The sequence below is a fragment of the Poecilia formosa genome, unplaced genomic scaffold (genome assembly GCF_000485575.1).
Source record: "Poecilia formosa unplaced genomic scaffold, Poecilia_formosa-5.1.2 Scaffold252, whole genome shotgun sequence".
NCBI classification, from domain to species: Eukaryota; Metazoa; Chordata; class Actinopteri; order Cyprinodontiformes; family Poeciliidae; genus Poecilia; species Poecilia formosa.
The window spans coordinates 194,998-211,962 of NW_006800191.1; the positions used below are offsets into that span (position 1 = coordinate 194,998).

Sequence of the window (16,965 nt, forward strand, 5' to 3'; positions counted from 1 at the left end):
TGGTTTGCTTAGTATGGATAATCTGTGATGCTGTCTTAACATTTTCTTTCCCAGAAGTCCTGGAAACCTGGCTGGAGTGCACAGCATCATGAAATCTTAGAAAAACCAAAACATCTGTAAAATTAGGCTCTCCAGGTGAATTTAAACTGACTCACTGTTGGGGCTTTTAACACAAACATAATCACTAGGCTTTGAAACTCAGACCCAAACTTTTTAGACCACTTATAAGAAAATATAATAAAGAGGCCATAATAATGTCTCCGTGTGCTCCAACTTAAACGTCCAGGAGTTTCCCTCTTGGATTTTACGTTTGGGCAGCAGCCCTGGTTCTTCTAACTAGAGAACCAGGTCTTTTGTCAAAAAATACATCTCCCCCATGCTGAATTAAATCAAATTTAAGGTTGAATAGTTCTACCTGTTAACAGGTTAACACTACTTACTGCAATAAAACATTAATTAGTTTTAACATTAGTCCAAAAAAACTGACCTGGAACATTCATCCAAACTTAAGATTCTCCATCACTTCTGGGCCCAAACATGCAGAAAAGGGTAAAGGTCTTGAAAAGACAGTGATGATGACGACGGGTAGACATGCAAAAACAAACCGGGGTGAGGATGAGTGTGAAATGAAACTCACGAGTCTTCCTCAAGCATCTCTACATCTACGAATACGATGATCCCGACTCTGAGAACGTTTTGCGAGGCAAATGAACCACAGAAAGGCAGAAATAAGAACAACAAATGTTTATCTGAACATAATTGCACAAAATGTCCTGTTGAAGGGGGAAATATAGAGGAATAATGCAAAGCAAAGGCTGTTTAATTAAATTAGATTTAGTGTCACACATGCACTTAAGGAGACAAATAAAAACGGAGTCGGGACGCTGAATGAGAACAAGACAAACACGGCGGATCTGAGGGAGACAGACGAGGAGCTGTGAGCTTCTGTGAAAGGTGAACTGATTTTCAACAAAACTGCTGCTGACAAACGCCGGAGACGCTGACTGAAGTCTAAAAAGCCCATTTGTCTCAGGTCAGTGTCGACGGCCGTTCCCGCTGCTAAAGAAAACTCTTTCCTCTGTCAGGTTATTATTAACCTCTTTGAGAAGTCCTGAATTAAAACCAGCAGTCTGAGGTGCAGGTTTGCCATTTTATTCGTTTCTGGGATTTAGATCTATAGATACAAAGTGCTGACATGACTTTGAGTCAAATTTTTATCTCGCACGTCTTTGGTTGTTTATTCTAGATTAACCATTAACTCTATTCTGAGGAGAGCAGAGGAAGGAACTTCACAAAGAAGGTTTTTGTGGACATAAAAGGAGGTTTGCTGTAGTTTTTGTGGATAAAGATGTGAAACAATGAAACAGACCTCAGCAGAGGTCTGTAAACCTCCAAGATGTTTCTCTCTGCTCTCAGACGTCCCGTTCTTTATTTTTCTAGTTTAAATGTAATTCTCTGTTTTCCAGCAGCTGCAAACCACATCACTGCTGATGTTTTCTTTCATTCTCGTATAAGACAGAAATGCTTCTCCACATGAAAATCTAAGCTTCTCTAAGCTCTTAGAGTTTGCATCGATGCATTTAAATGTTTTACAAATCTTATTTTTTTATTCAGCATCTGGATACTGAATCTGTCACATTCAATGAGTTAAGGAGAATTTAAAAATATAAATGTGAATTTAAGGGTTTAACGTCTTCAACATATCTAAAACATAAATAACATTTACCACATAGCTACACATTTACAGTTAATCTCCATTCACGTCGTTTATCTTCCCACATTAGTTGTTGCCTTTACAATCTGGGATTATTTGGATCCAAATGGAAAACGTTTTGTAAAATTTAATTTCTTAAGGACTTTTTTTTACCAGTTACAATACGCTGGCTGTAATTCTGTTCACTCTCATTTTTGAATGTTTTTCCAGTCATGCAGACTAAAGGCTTTCTAAATGAAAGGAGCATGCTGATGATATTATTTTGCAACAATAGGAGTAGAGGCATTTCCTTATAAAAAAACAAACAAACGAGAGCAGCTGAAATAAGTCAAACTCATTACTTATTCACTGGGATGTAAAACAAAATCTGTTTAAACAAAAAAATATCTGTGATATAATTGTACAGAAGCCGTACAGAAATGCAGATGGGAAGCATATAGTTAATAATGAAGTTCAGTAATCGTACGAATCCAGACTGAAGGCAGGAAAATGAGGTTGTGAAATGACCAACCAGGAAGTATTTATAGTCGTGAGCTTGATTAGTGAAATGCTGAACAGCTGAGTAATGAGCAAATGACAACCAGCTGCAGGAGAGTTTGAAACCAGGTGAGATAAGGAAACTAAGAAAGTAAAATAACTTAAAATAACCAGAAAACTTTGGAAAATCTCTGAAAATAAACTTCAAATAGACAATGATCGCCAAAGTCCAACACATTATAAAATGTTCTTGTAAAATATTGACTATTTGTATTAATCTATAGATGAATAGACAGCTAAATGAATTAAACATCTTTTATGAATCATCTTTTGTCAGTTTTATACTTTGACAATTCCTTTTCTAAGGTTTTCTCTGTATGTGCTGTGATTTAAAACATAAGAACTGTTATTTCCTTTTTCAGTTTTATTGAGTTGGTCTGTTTTTTTATCTTTAAAGCTTCAGGCTGGAAACTTTTCTTCTTTTCTAAGATTGCTTAATGCAGCAAAATCTTTTGATGATAGACGGCATTTTCATCTGTTGTTTAAATTTTAAAATTAATTTCTAGACTTTAAGTAGCTGGTAAGTGTGTTTAAATCTTAAGAGCTTTTATACGTCTAATTCAACCAACCAGCCATTGTAGCAGTTTTAAAAGATACTTTTCTAACAGGAAGGAGTTTTGTTAGTCACAGATTTACACGAGACTGAAGATCTCAGCAGTTTTCATTACAAATGTTTGCAAAACGTTTCCTGCTAATGTTGTAGAAACACAATTTTGGGGTTAAATTAGAAATACAATCAAAACGGAACGTTAAGTTTATTCACGTGATACATCATTATAACTTTGCCGACAGGAAATGGTCTTCCTACCACTTCCTGTAGTAACACTCGTGTGATGCGAAAAAAGAGTTTTTAAAATACAATATCTCTGATACAGCTGAAAAACCACCTCATGCCAACTCAAAAATGTTTTATTGCAAAATGTGAGATTTTCCAAAATTGGACGTTTCCATTAAGCTAATTTATTTTCATAATTCCAGTTTGCACATCTGTGTTAATATGCCACGTGATCAAATATGCAAATTTAGCAGTGACATCATCTGGAGACATTATGAACAGCCAATAGCTGCTTTCCTTGCTGAGGAGTTGGAAAAATAGGTGAAAATAGGTGTGCAATACCAAAGTGACCCTGTGGAGGGCGATATTACACACGGTGGTTATCAACATGGTTGAATTTAGTGCTTTAGGTTTCGCTAAATACCATGTTGGTTTAGAGCACATGTGTCAAACTCAAGGCCCGCGGGCCACATGTGGCCCGCCATGTTATTTTATGTGGCCCTTCCAGCATTTTATAGGTTGATGATTGACTTAAAATAGGTTTTGAGCACGAATTGACTACAAACTACATCTCCCACAATGCATTCTGATTGTTACCAGCCAACATTACGGCTTCTCGCCACTAGAGAGCAGCAGAGTCACCTCAAGCTGCTTATTGATTTTCCCAGCGAATAAAACTGAGACGTCGACAAGCTAACATCAAAACGTCCAAGAAAAGAAAAATCGATTTACAAGTAAGACTGTGAATGAAGATGTGTGAGTTGGTGTCAGGGTGGCAGGTCGCGCTAGACTTTGTTTGTTATCCTTATCTTGACCGAAAACATAAAAAAAAAAATCGGTCATGTACTGTTTTTATCCGTGAAATTACAATCATATTAACATCGGCTATTTAGTCGCATTTTATGCGGTTTAGTTAATATTCACCGTGAATCCAGATCCCATCACAAATTAAGTAGATAAATGTATCTACATTTTTCTCCGTAGTGACAAAAACCACCCCAATAACTTTTAATAAATTAATCGACTTCACTTAAATTAGCATCACTTCATAATGGACTTGAATTTAACGCGGCATTTCAACCAAAGGCAAAATGGCTTCAATACATTTTTTGATCCCAGGCTTAGTTTATGGACTGAACAGACAGAAACAGTTACTATTATACAGTTTGAACTTTTAGATTTTATTTTTGAACCATTTTTAATTTTGAGGTGTTGATTTTATTTTTGAACCATTATTTATTGTAAAGTGTTGATTTTATTTTTGAACCCTTATTTATTGTAGAGTGTTGATTTTATTTTTGAACCCTTATTTATTTTGAAGTGTTGATTGTCTGAAAGACCTTACACATGAATTGCCCCATATGGGGTTTGAACCGATGACCTCAGCATTACCAGCACCGTGCTCTAACCTGCTGAGCTAACTCACCTACCTTACAGAGTGTTGAGTTTCCATGGATTTAAGAAGAACTTACATGATCTTACCACAATGAAGATTTGATAAAAGTGCTTATATTCTAATGTTTTTTCAAAACAACATACATACTATTTTATTTTCCAGAGATTTTGTATTTTGAAGTGTTGATATTATTTTTGAACCATTTTTAATTTTCAAGTGTTGATTGTATTTCAGAGATATTTTTTATTTTAATGTGTTAATTTTATTTTTGAACCATTTTTTATTGTATTTCAGAGATATTTTTTATTTTAATGTGTTAATTTTATTTTTGAACCATTTTTTATTTGTAAGTATTGATTTTATTTTTTAGCCATTTAGCCAAGTCTCTGCAGAACCATTTGTCTCTGCTAATGACATTTTCAATACATTTTTTTGATCGCAGGCTTAGTTTATGGACTGTAATGTGAAATTAGGCACAAGTATAAGTCTGACAGTTTGTTCACCAAGTTACTGTGCTCTGAGAGGATTTGTAAGTATTTGACATTGTTCCATGCCCATTGTTGACATTAGTCTCTATCAAAATGTGGATCATCTACCAGGAACACTGCAGAGAGCATGAGTTTCTGTAGTGTAGTGGTTATCACGTTGGCTTCACACGCAAAAGGTCTCTGGTTCGAAACCAGACAAAAACAGATTTTGCATGTTCTATTCATCACAGGTGTTTACTAAAGGTCAACAAGGGTCTGTGGTGTCATGGTCTGTACTCTGAATCCAGGCATCTGAGTGCAAACCTCAGTTGAAATTTTCATGCGTTGCATCTCACATAATCAACTTTGGAAACTCAAACTGAAACAAAGCAGAGAAGTTCAGTTCCTGTAGTGTAGTGGTTATCATGTTTGCTTTACATGCAAAAGGTCTCTGGTTCGAAACCAGACAGAAACAGACTTAGTATGTTCTATTCATCTAAAGGTCAACAAGGGTGCACCAAGAAGGCTCCATTTGTTAAATCCGCTGGATGAGTTACTCCCAGCGGTTTCTAATTCTTTGCAGCGGTGGAGCCACGTCCGCAGTGGTTGAGCAGCACACTGTACATGTTACAGTTTAACTTTTGCATAGTCATTTATTTCCTCAACATAAACTACCGGCTCCTCAAATGGATTAACACAACGTTGCATTCTCTTTAGTTTTCTCTGGTCTGTAATGGAGGCCGAGGGAAGTCAACCTTTTGTCTGGGGTGTGTTTTAGCAGGGATGCACTCCTGATCTGTACCGTCAATGTGGCCTGTTGAGGGTGGCCAACATGCTGAAGTGGCCCTTGGTGAAATTGAGTTTGACACCCCTGGTTTAGAGCTTTAGTGTAAGCAGAACTAGAGTTTATGACTGGTGTTTGTTATTGATTGTTTTAGCAGATATGTACACCACATTTTTCTACTTTTATTTTGTAAGAAATTAGTTAAAAATCACCTCTACAGCTGGAGTTTGTGAAATAAACATAATCAGTGTTGTTGCTTTTGTTACGACTTAAGACTTTTAAAATACTGGTGTTGATTAACCAAAAATATGCTGCAGTATTATCATATATCTACTATTTATGGTGAAAGATACTTGCACTGCTGCTGGATTTGGTGAGTTGGCAGCCTGAACGCAGGACGGACTCCGGTGCATCCCGAGCAGATGAACATTTCACTACATCAAACTCTGGGCAGGGAGCCCAGGAATTTTGCTGATTTGGGTTATTGGCCTTTTTCAACACGCATAAAATCTTTTGATGAGGAAATAAAATGCATAGTAGATCTTTGAGGCAAAAGCTCAAAGATGTATTTGAACTAAAGAAGTAAATCGGTACAAGGTTAGACTTCTGCTTTTAAGCAGGATTATTTTAGACATAAAAAGTGTGTAACAGGACACTTGGTAGATATTCTCTGAAAATAGAAAGCACCGAACGGACTGAACCTCTAACGCAGCGAAACCTTGTCTGTAAAATTCTCTGTACTCAGGATTGAAATATCCACAGACAACTTATTTAATTTGCTCTCAGTGCTACAAAACCAGATCTCCTCTTAAAATAACGAGTTAAATTAAAGTGACAACTTTATTGCACCGTTTTAAAGCTGCATTCAAGGTCATAAAACAGCATTTGATGAAGGATCAGGACGGATTCTGGTTTGATGTTAATTGCAACACTTTAAAAGCCGACAAATTCTTCTCCTGCTTCCTAACTTATAAAACAAATATGTTTCACTTTTAAAGTATAAAATCTCAATACTTCAAACTGAAAAACATTGGATGAAAAACGTTTTTCTGACTCAAAGAGAATTTGAAAAAACATAATCTGTGTTTTCATGTTATTTGAAACCCAGTCAGTTTTTATTAAAGTAAAACTTTATTTACTCATTAAATCTGAAATGTTTTCTCCTGCTTTGTTTTAGACTAGAAAGAGATTTTCTTCCAATTATTAAAAGTTAAATTCTGTATCTTTCTGTTGATATAGCATTAAAAAAATCAATATATTTTTAATCCAAATTTTCACCAAAACAGCCAAACAAAACGTATGGATACTAATTTTAGGAAAAATGTTTACGTACCAAAACAAAACAGGGTGCAAAGGTGATAAATTAAGCTACTGAGCCACAGGAAATATGTAGAACAATATTTATTTTAGTTACAAATAAGATAAAATTACTGAAAAAGATTTAGATTAAATCATTTCATGTTGCTATGAAATTATCAGATTAGTTTCATATCTGATTGTTTACCTTAATAAATGTGTCTTTATCCTGTAATGATGCCAAAATATTGGAAACTCCAAAATGTCACCCAGGACTTTTCCTTTCACAGCACGGCGTTATTGCTTTGCACTGATATTTTGTGATGTTTCTGTTGAATTTGTGGAACAAGTGAAGCAGACATGAAGCAGATATTCTGCTTTCACAGCTCCACAGAAAATGACATTTCTAATTATTTCACCATAAAATAAAACAGAAGAGTTACATAAACATTTTGTGTGACAAGCCTTTTCGGGATCCTATCAGATACTATCAGGAATGAGTGCAATTATTTTCTGTTTGGGCGTTGGAGGCGGAAAGAAATAAAAATAAAACTATCTGGAAGGAAACAGCAGAATGTTTCTATATGCTGCTAATAAACACACATGTGTCAAACTCATGGCCCGGGGGCCAAATCTGGTCCGCCGTAGCTGTTTGTGAGGCCCTTTGGACTCTGTACGGTAAATTACACCAATCAGTCCAGCCAGTTTCCTGTGATTCTGCGTTTGTGGAAACTCACGTTAACTGACCACCACCTCCCACCTGTAGGTGGCAGTATTTTGTACATTCACATCACCGCTGCCTCAGAGTTATTTGGTGTCAAGTTTTTAGTTTGCCAAAAAGTAAAAAAATAATGTCATATATAAATGTAGATATTGCAAAATTCTTTGAAACTATTTCTAAATCCACAAAATTAGTGATTTTAATTGAAATCACAGAATCAATCGCAAAATCCTGAAGGGACCGAACAATGTGAAAATAATTTAAATTTTAAGAAATATTTCTAAAATGCAGAGACAGGTATTTGTTAATATTTTAACAGTTTGTTAATGGTTCTGTTTCCATGACCGGCCCTTTTCGTTTTGATTTGGGCCAAAACGAAAACATCCCTGCTTTAACATTTTTATGTTTCACTGCAGCTGCAGAGTCAGCCGAAGGTTGACTTCCTGCTGGTCTGTCGTAGCTTTCCCATATTTGTTCCCTGAAGACGTCGCTTTCGGCCGGTCGGTTGCTGTGAAAGCACAACAAAACAATTTAGCTAAAATAAGAAAACCACTGATCCACAGAGCACTTCCTTTGGCCCTCAGCAAAACTTTTTGTGAATAAAACAGAGCAGAACGTTAACAGCTCTTTGAATACCCAAAAGGCATTGAGTTAAATTTTTAGCCCAGAAAATTAAGCTCTAATTAAAGTACATTATATTTACCTTCCAGTCAGATTGGATGTAAAAGGCTTTTGCATTTCTGTTCAATTTTGCACAAATGCAACACCGATAAAAGAAGCAGCAACTCAAATGCATACATTTAGCAGTGAGGGTTAATCTAAATGAAATCTGGCTCACCTTGAAGCCATTTTAAGTAGCAGTACATTAAGCAGATAACCTAACCTTGGGGGAAATAAGTTTTTATATCTGATAATGTAATAACACTTTCACCATGAAAGGATGCAAAGGAAATACATGATTAAGACTTTGCTGATTTTATTTCACTGATTACAACTAAAAGTTAACTCAACAACCTCCTTGTCTCATATTATATGTAAATGTAGGTTCCTAATAGTATACAGAGGAGTGGTGGAGTTTTATACAAAAATTCAAATTAATAGTGTGGGCAGAATACAAACTGAGGACAGCAGCAGCTAGCTTAGGATGCTAACTTTTGGGGGATTTTCTTCCATTTTCAGTGTAATTTTTAAATGTTTCTTCTTCTAGTAAGGAAAACAAAAATAAGTAGTTTTTAATTCTCAGAGTTTTAATCCTATGTTTGATATTTGCACAAATGATGAAGGCTTCCACATCAATCTTTAATCAAAAACAACAACAAAAAAACTATTGTTTTTATTAAATCTTTGTTTCAGACTCTTATTTTGAAAACCTATGGGGTTGACTGATAATCTGGAACAAGAAGCACTGAAGAAGACTCCTTTACTTTAATTACAGAGTAAATAACTGAAACAAAAACCAACAAACCGTGAATGACCTGCATGCGTTGCTGGATTACTGTGACCGATTACCATTAGCCTCCAGCAATGCTACTGCTAGTTTCCAGTCTGAGTGACACTAAAGGGCCATTGCACTGTTTTTTCATGGGTTGAGGCAGATTTGTTCATCACCTCTTCAAAATCTAAAATAAACGCAATGATTGAATACTTCTGGACTGTTCAGCAGGGACTTGTTAAAACACGGACTGGAAATAATGAAACCGTAATTTGTGAAAGGAGCATTTCTGACGCAATTATGGCATTGATATCACCTTATTGTTGAAAAGCAAACTCCAATATGAACTACTCAAACACTCATCAGTAATAAATTATTCACAATGCATGAGAATGCTTAAAGTTCTGAGATGCTCTTTCCTATTTTGCCGTAAATATTAGCATAAAAAACCCACTTTTGGCTTGAATAGAGCATGTGTATCAGGATCAAAGGTGTGGAATCTAAAATGTTCAATTCTGTCAGGACGAGGTTCCTTACTTTTGTCATAATCCTGCAGTTTATTGTATTTATTTATTTGTTTCATATCTGTAATTGTGCCCTAGTGATCAGATAGTTAGCAGCTGAAATATCAAGTTTAATATTTAGTTTCAACATGCATGTAACACTAAACCAAACTAGCATGCTTCTCTTTATGCCACTGTGATTTCTCCAAAATACTGATACAAATCTTTGCTTATCTTATGTATCATCTCCTCAGCTGGATGAATTTTACAAATTTTTACAAATTTATTCAGCTGTTCTCTAAAAAAACTCAAAAAGTTTTCTTCCATGATTGAAGCAGAACAGTAGCGAAGAGCCTGACGTCGTTTTCATCCCATCTACTGGTGTTGCCATATAAATAGTTTTTTGAGTTCATGTTGTGTTAGTTTTTATTTTTTGTAAATCTCTATTCTTTGTATTTTTGGGATAAAAGTGGCAGATATAAGACTGTTTTCTTCCTTCTGCTACCTTTCATTTCATTGATTTGCACATATTGTCCTCTGTTGTATATAACTGCTTTGTTTTTAATTAAATGGGTAAATATCAAAACGTATTGCCAACTTTCTGTTTATTCAAACTGAAAAGTGGGAGAAAATTTTTTTTTTTATTCCATGCAGAGAAGCCAAAGTTGGAAAGACAAACTTGTAAAAAACATGACATAACACCTCCAGCATTATGAAAACTTTACTATGTAGGAAAGATTATGAACTGCCTTGGCTGGAAAAGTGACAAGTGTTGGTATGAGCAGCTGTATTTGTCTTCCGGTAAATTTTGCCACGATGTTTACGCGCTTCCTTCCAGGGAAAGGTCACTAGAAATCAGCACTGAATATTTAAACAGGAACCAATTTCTCTGTGATGAAACATTTCTGTCTTGTTGAGCTTTGGAGGCCAGGATAATATTTGCTGATTAGGAAAATAATGTAAATCACATGCCGTCTCTCTTCACGTAAAATGTCAGCCCGGTTTATGACATATCGGAGATTTAAAACTCAGATATAATAAAGAACTCTTCACCGCAATTATCAAAAGTTGTTTTTGGAAAAGGTGTGTTCAAGCCCTGCAGCAAAATTCCACCGGCATGTAGGATCTACACAGAGGAGCAAATCTGCGTCTTTGGCACAACACGGTGTCCCGGCAACTTCAACGTGTTCACACATGCATCTCTCAGCGCATCCGTGCAACAACAGCGTTCCTGTCAGTCTGTCTGCAATCATAAAGCCTCCATTAGATTTCGAGGATGCTGCTTTTTCTGCTAATTTATAAAACTGCTACAAACTGCAGCTGGGGTGTCATCTCACACACAGATTTTAATTAGCCTTTTACTGCAACCAGCATCCACCTGCAGCTACCGACTTTGCTGTGAAAAGTTTATTTCTATCCCTCGCTACGTCATCCGGTTCATTTTATAGTTTGTTTGCAGTTGGAAGGATTTCTGAGGTAAAGAAAATTGATGTGGTTTCACGTTTTCCAATGGCTTACCCAATAACGTAGCAATAAGGAGTGCAGTGTTGTCTGCAACATCTGAGGTATAAAAATAGATAATAATAATACAAAAACGGATGCAGATGATTTTATAGGTGGCTTGATTGTTCGTAATTAGCCCTAATCTATCTTGGAGAAGGTTCAGTTTGAAGTTGCAGGTTGTAAATAAATAAATCTGCTCCATGTAAACCTGCTGACTGACATGTTTTCTTGATGTTGTGCTTTTTTATTACTTAAAAGCAGCTCAGAGAGACGATTCTATTCTTGTTCTTCATGCACGTCGAATAATTTTTAAATGATCTCACTTTTGTTTTGGCGTTTCATTATTGACAGAGCAGAGAGGAAGTTTGAATCAGTGACTCACATAGCAAGTCATTTCTGTAAGCAGAAAACAAAGCGTCTCCTGGCAACCAAATACCGTCTTCAAGGAGAACAACTCTATTCTTTTGCAATTGTTTTTCTCTTTTTGTAGAGGAGAATTAGATGCAGGTAAGTATCAGATTTCAAACCACAAGGCTGGAGGACCCGTCATGCTGTGGGCCTGTTTTTTCCCCCCCCCAAGGTCCTAACTTTGTTGGACAGCATAGTTTGATAAATTCTTTGAAATTCCACTTTAAAATGGAATTCTTTAAAAACAAAAATCTGGTGGATTTCACCTGCACAATGAAAATGCGTTGCCCCTCAGTATTTTTCACAAGGTAACAGCAACAAAAATATATGGACAAGTCGATACAGAAACGCCTCACTGGACACAAAATTACACTTCCATGACCATTTCAAACCACACACCTAAATCCAGAAGAAAACCTGCAGAGTTTTGGCTTTTTCATTGCAGCAGTGAAATCTCAGCAGAAAACGTCCCACCTTAGGAGTTAACAAAATCCCCTGTGGCACATTTGTTGGATCTATCAGTACCAGTACAGTAATCCATGACTTCCTTTTTCCACAGGGTAAAATATGGAATTACTCTGAGAGCAATTTCTCCAAGCCTTTCTTCAAAATGGGAAAGAGAAAAGAACATGCCATCCAAGTTTATCTTCAGATGTCAGAAAAATACCTGCTTAACTGTGCTTATTGACACTTTAAACGTGACGTCACTCGCTTCAAAACTCGGCTCGCTCCGCCATGACGGAAACAACCGACATGGCGGTTGTAAAGCCCTTCGACAAAACGAACATGTGGTGGCCTAATAACACTTTTATTAAGTTGATTTTTCAGTAAAACTGGTCTTGGGGCGCTGCATGGTGAGCTGCACGAACAGACAAGGATAGAAAACCAAGCTGTGATTTTACTGTGTGACTTTTAACGAGGAAAGATGGAAAGCAGCCGTCAATCATCATGACTGGCAGCACACAGTGTGACCACGGATCTGCAGCGAACTCTTTTTACAAGGTAGGAAGACTAACGTTCATATACTTCATAAGTATTATTAGAAAGATATTAAATATTGCATTATCGAGAAGGTGCGTGTCTAATTATTACCAACCATGGAGACGATGCCGCACTGTCATGTAGCCGGAGAAAACCTGGTTAGCATCTCAGTTTTTTTAAACCTTTTTAATGCTCCTCTGGCCCAAAGGGAAATGCCGTTTATGACAGTGATATAAATAATGTGGTGTAAATTCAGACAAAGTTTATAATTTGATGAACACGTCAGGAGGGTCGGTTTCTAAGCTAGCTGTTTCTAGCTTCTGTACCGCCGTCTATGAGCCCCAACCAGGTGTGTTACGTTCAAAGGCAAAATAAAATGACTGGAACATGTAGAAGCCATGAATAAACCGACAAAAACAACTTCAGAAGCTCAGTTCACTTCATGGCGCTTCGACTGAATAATGACGGAGTTACAAAGGGTCAATAGCTGTTGCCAGTTTACTGTTAGGCAATCATTTCAGTTTAAAACAGGAACCTTGTTAGCATGCTTAGCATCATTAACTCTTTAGGTTATTTCAACAGGATGAAGAATCTGACCAATGCAACATAAAAAGGTTCTCTGATGGCCGTCACAGTCATCGGACCTGAATCCAACAGAAAACCTGAAGAGAAGAGAGCAAAAAAGTGTTTCCAGGTCTATAAAATCTCAGGAACAGTCAAAGACCTTCATGGTTAAATACTCCAACCCAGTGAAACGTTCTGCCCAATTTCCAAAAGGGTTTAAAATTATTGGCTGCATGTTTGTCATTCATGATTCTGATAAAAAAAATAAATGAATACAAAAATAAAAATAATTGGAAAAATAAAAATAAATAAAATTAATAGCTTGGTGTGAAATGCTCTTTTGCTTCTAAAAACATGGACAAAACTGGAATTATTATTTTTTTACATTATATATATGTCAATGTGATTATGCTTCTAAAATAAAAGTTGGATTTATTTTAAGACTTTTTACACATCTATGCTACAAATATGAAAACAAGTGGGAGGATGGTGTAACAGATCATCATGGTTGACAATGTTAGGCGTCTCAAAATGTATCTCCTGACTCGGTCTAATTCCTGATGAGTTTTAATATGGTTTGTTTTTTTGCATAAAAACCTGCCAATAATCTCAACAGTAAACTGTGTAACTTTATAGGTGAAGCGGCTGGACGCACTAACAGATCAACATAGTTTTAAAAAAACTCATGAAGATTTTTTTTTTCTTTTGTCATCCTGATGTAATCCTGTTATGTTCAGTATGATTTTATTTTTATTTGGAATACATAAAAAAATTAAATCTCAAAATATTTTACTCCTTTTGTTAATTTCTTGATTTATTTCATCTTGCTGCTCCGGTACCCCGCCTCTCGCCCGGAACGTGAGCTGGAGATAGGCACCAGCACCCCTCCCGACCCCACTGAGGGACAAGGGTGACGGAAAATGGATGGATGGATGGATGCTGCTCCGGTTTGCTTCATAAATAAACCAAATTTTTATGATTCTGTACTGATTCATGCATCAGTAGTTAGTCTGTCTGTACAAAACAAGCCTCTCTAGTTATATTTTGAAGCTTGGTTCCTATGTGTATTCTTTTTTTAAATCTACAAATGGGAAACATCTCCGCTCCAAACACTTGACTGGTTGCCATAGAAACCAGGGAAACAGGTCTAGCAACAGGATCCTTTGCACTGCTTTACTTCCCTCTTCTGCTGCATGTTTGTGAAGATGTGAAGTGATGCTGAGGAGCAGGTTCAAGCTCGGCTCTCTCCTGTGGGGTTCAGATGACATATCAGGGCATAATCGCGTAGATGAGGGCATGTTTTGCTCCATTACTAATCAGGGTTCACAAGAGGTCCAATCACTTGAGGAACACGTTTAAAATATTAGTGACTGTTCAGATAAACACTGTTTTACATTAAGTATCTTCAGTGTGAAATATGTTTGTTAGTGCAGCGACTAGTCAGACACGCAAAAACAAAACAAGTATTTTTGGTTTAGTTTACAGTTTAAATATCTCAGTACACTTGAAATGAGACAAAACTTATTTTAAGCAAATATTTCCTTAATATTTAGAAAAAAATACTTGTTCTATTGGCAGATTTTTCCACTTATAAGCAATGGAACTAGAACTTTTTCATTAATAAAGGAATTATTGACTTAGAATAACCTCCTAAATCTTGCTGAACAGTTACTTGTAAGTTAGTTTTGTCTCATTTCAAGTGTTTTAAGACTTTTTTCTCTATAAATCTGTAGTGATGGACTTTGACTTGAACCTTCAGAGCCACATAAAGACAGTTACAAAGTTGGCCTTCTGTCACCTGAAGAACATTTCCAGAAGAGGACAAACGTCTCAGCGAGATCTATATAAACTCATCCAGGCATTTATCTTCAGTCGCATCGATTACTGCAACAGTGTCTTTATAGAACTGCCTAATGCTGCTGCTGATCCAGAACGCTGCTGCTGCCGTTCTGACTAAAACCAGGAAGTTAGAGCACATCAGCCATATCTAAAGTTCCTGTAGCTCAGAGAATAGACTTTAAAATACTGTTAGTTTATAAATCACTGATTGGTTTAGCACCACAATACATTAATTATCAGTTGCTGTTGTCATAGCAACCTTCCAGACCTTTCAGGTCGTCTGGTTCTGGTTCTGCTCTGCATCCCCAGAACCAGAACCAAACGGGGAGATGCAGCATTCAGTTTCTATGCACCACAAATCTGGAACAAACTCACATAAAACTGCAAAACAGCCGAAACACAGAGTTCCTTTAAATCTAAACTAAACCTGCTTAGAGTTGCTTTTGGACCAAAATAAATGAAACATTAATCAACATATTCAAGGCACAAGGATGATTCTAACAAAATGTAATGTTTAAACAAATGTTGACTATATGATGTTTAGTTCACTGCAAAAACACAAAAGTTTGTAGTTTTAGTTTCTAGTGCAAATATCTTAGTAAACTTGAAACATGACAAGCTAACTTAAAGGTAACTTTTCAACAAGACATATTGACTTGATTTAGGTAAATAATTCCTTTATATTAATTAAAGACCTTGTTCCTTGGCAGGATGTTTCATTTATTACAAGACATTTTTCCCATGTTATATCTGCCAATGGACCTAGTGCTTTTTCATCAATATTAAGGAATTATTTACTTAAAATGAGATTCTATAAAAGTTACTTTTAAGTTAGTTGCCCATATTTCAAGTGTACTAAGATATTTGTAATAGAAACTGGACCAAAAATACTTGGCATGATTTTGTGGTTTTGCAGTTCATGCTATGTGCTACACAAACAAACTGATTGATTTATTTTCAAGCTTTATTAAAACTCCTCCTTGTTTCTGCATAAATGGGGAGAAACATTCAAGGTGTGAGGAACCTGCATGGATTAGTGGACAACCTAGCGTCAATAAAACACATGGAAACAGTTAATTAAGAGGCGCAGGGCAGATTAGGATGCAGAGATTTCATTATCAACCATCTTCAGAGATCATGTTGAGCCAAACTGCTGTAAAAAAACCCAAAAAAACCCACACGGTCTCTTTGATTCAACGCGATACTTCATATAGAACTGCTGCATCACCCACAGGTTTGGATCTGCAGCCAAGCTTATAATAAGCCTAATCCTACCTGTTAGCCTCGCTATGTGTGCACCTGCAGTACAGACGGCACAATCACAATCATTTCAGTTAATGCCAGAGGGGAGAAGAAGGAGGAAAACACATCTCTCAGCACGCAGGCTGTTCATGTAAGCTAAAGTAGTCTGACTTTGGATGGTACATGACTTTTCTGTTCCTTTTACTGGGTTTTATGATCCAACCAGCACAAAGTGGTTGTAATTGTGAAAAGGAACTGGAAAGTATATGTGATCTTTATGAAAGAGTGGCGAGAAGAAAGCCATTGTTGCTTAAACATTGTAATAAGCCATGGAGGAGACGCAGCGGATGTGGAAACAGGTGATCAGGTCAGACATGACTGAAGTCAAACATTTAGGTTCTCATTGAAAAACACTTCCTGTGGCAGAAATACTCCACCTCGCTTTGAACATGGTGTCCCTACTGGTGAAACAACATGTCTGCATTATGATGGTCTCTTTTTGGCTGACAAAGAAATGCTGTTAGGAAGGGAAGATGGAGGAAGCTAAATATCGGGTAATACTGGAAGAAAATCTGGTAGAGGCTTCAAAAAACCTGAAACTGTTCATTTTCCAGCAGGATAATGAACTGTGTACAAGTAAGAAAGTTTTTGACAATTCTTGAGAAAAAAATGCGATAAACTCCCAATTATTAGCACAAAAAAGCGTGGGTATTTCCACAATAATTGTCAAGAAACTGGAGGGACTGATTGATATAATTTGGCAGTAAACAGATAAAAAGTGCATTGGTTTGATTGACAATATA

The 16,965-nt window shown here is 36.4% G+C and overlaps 1 protein-coding gene across 4 annotated transcripts in view; it reads right to left on the bottom strand.

Annotated features, from left to right (window-relative positions):
* Positions 1 to 16,965, bottom strand: part of nectin1b (nectin cell adhesion molecule 1b) — a 229,031-nt gene that overhangs the window by 7,506 nt on the left and 204,560 nt on the right. The window lies entirely within an intron of this gene.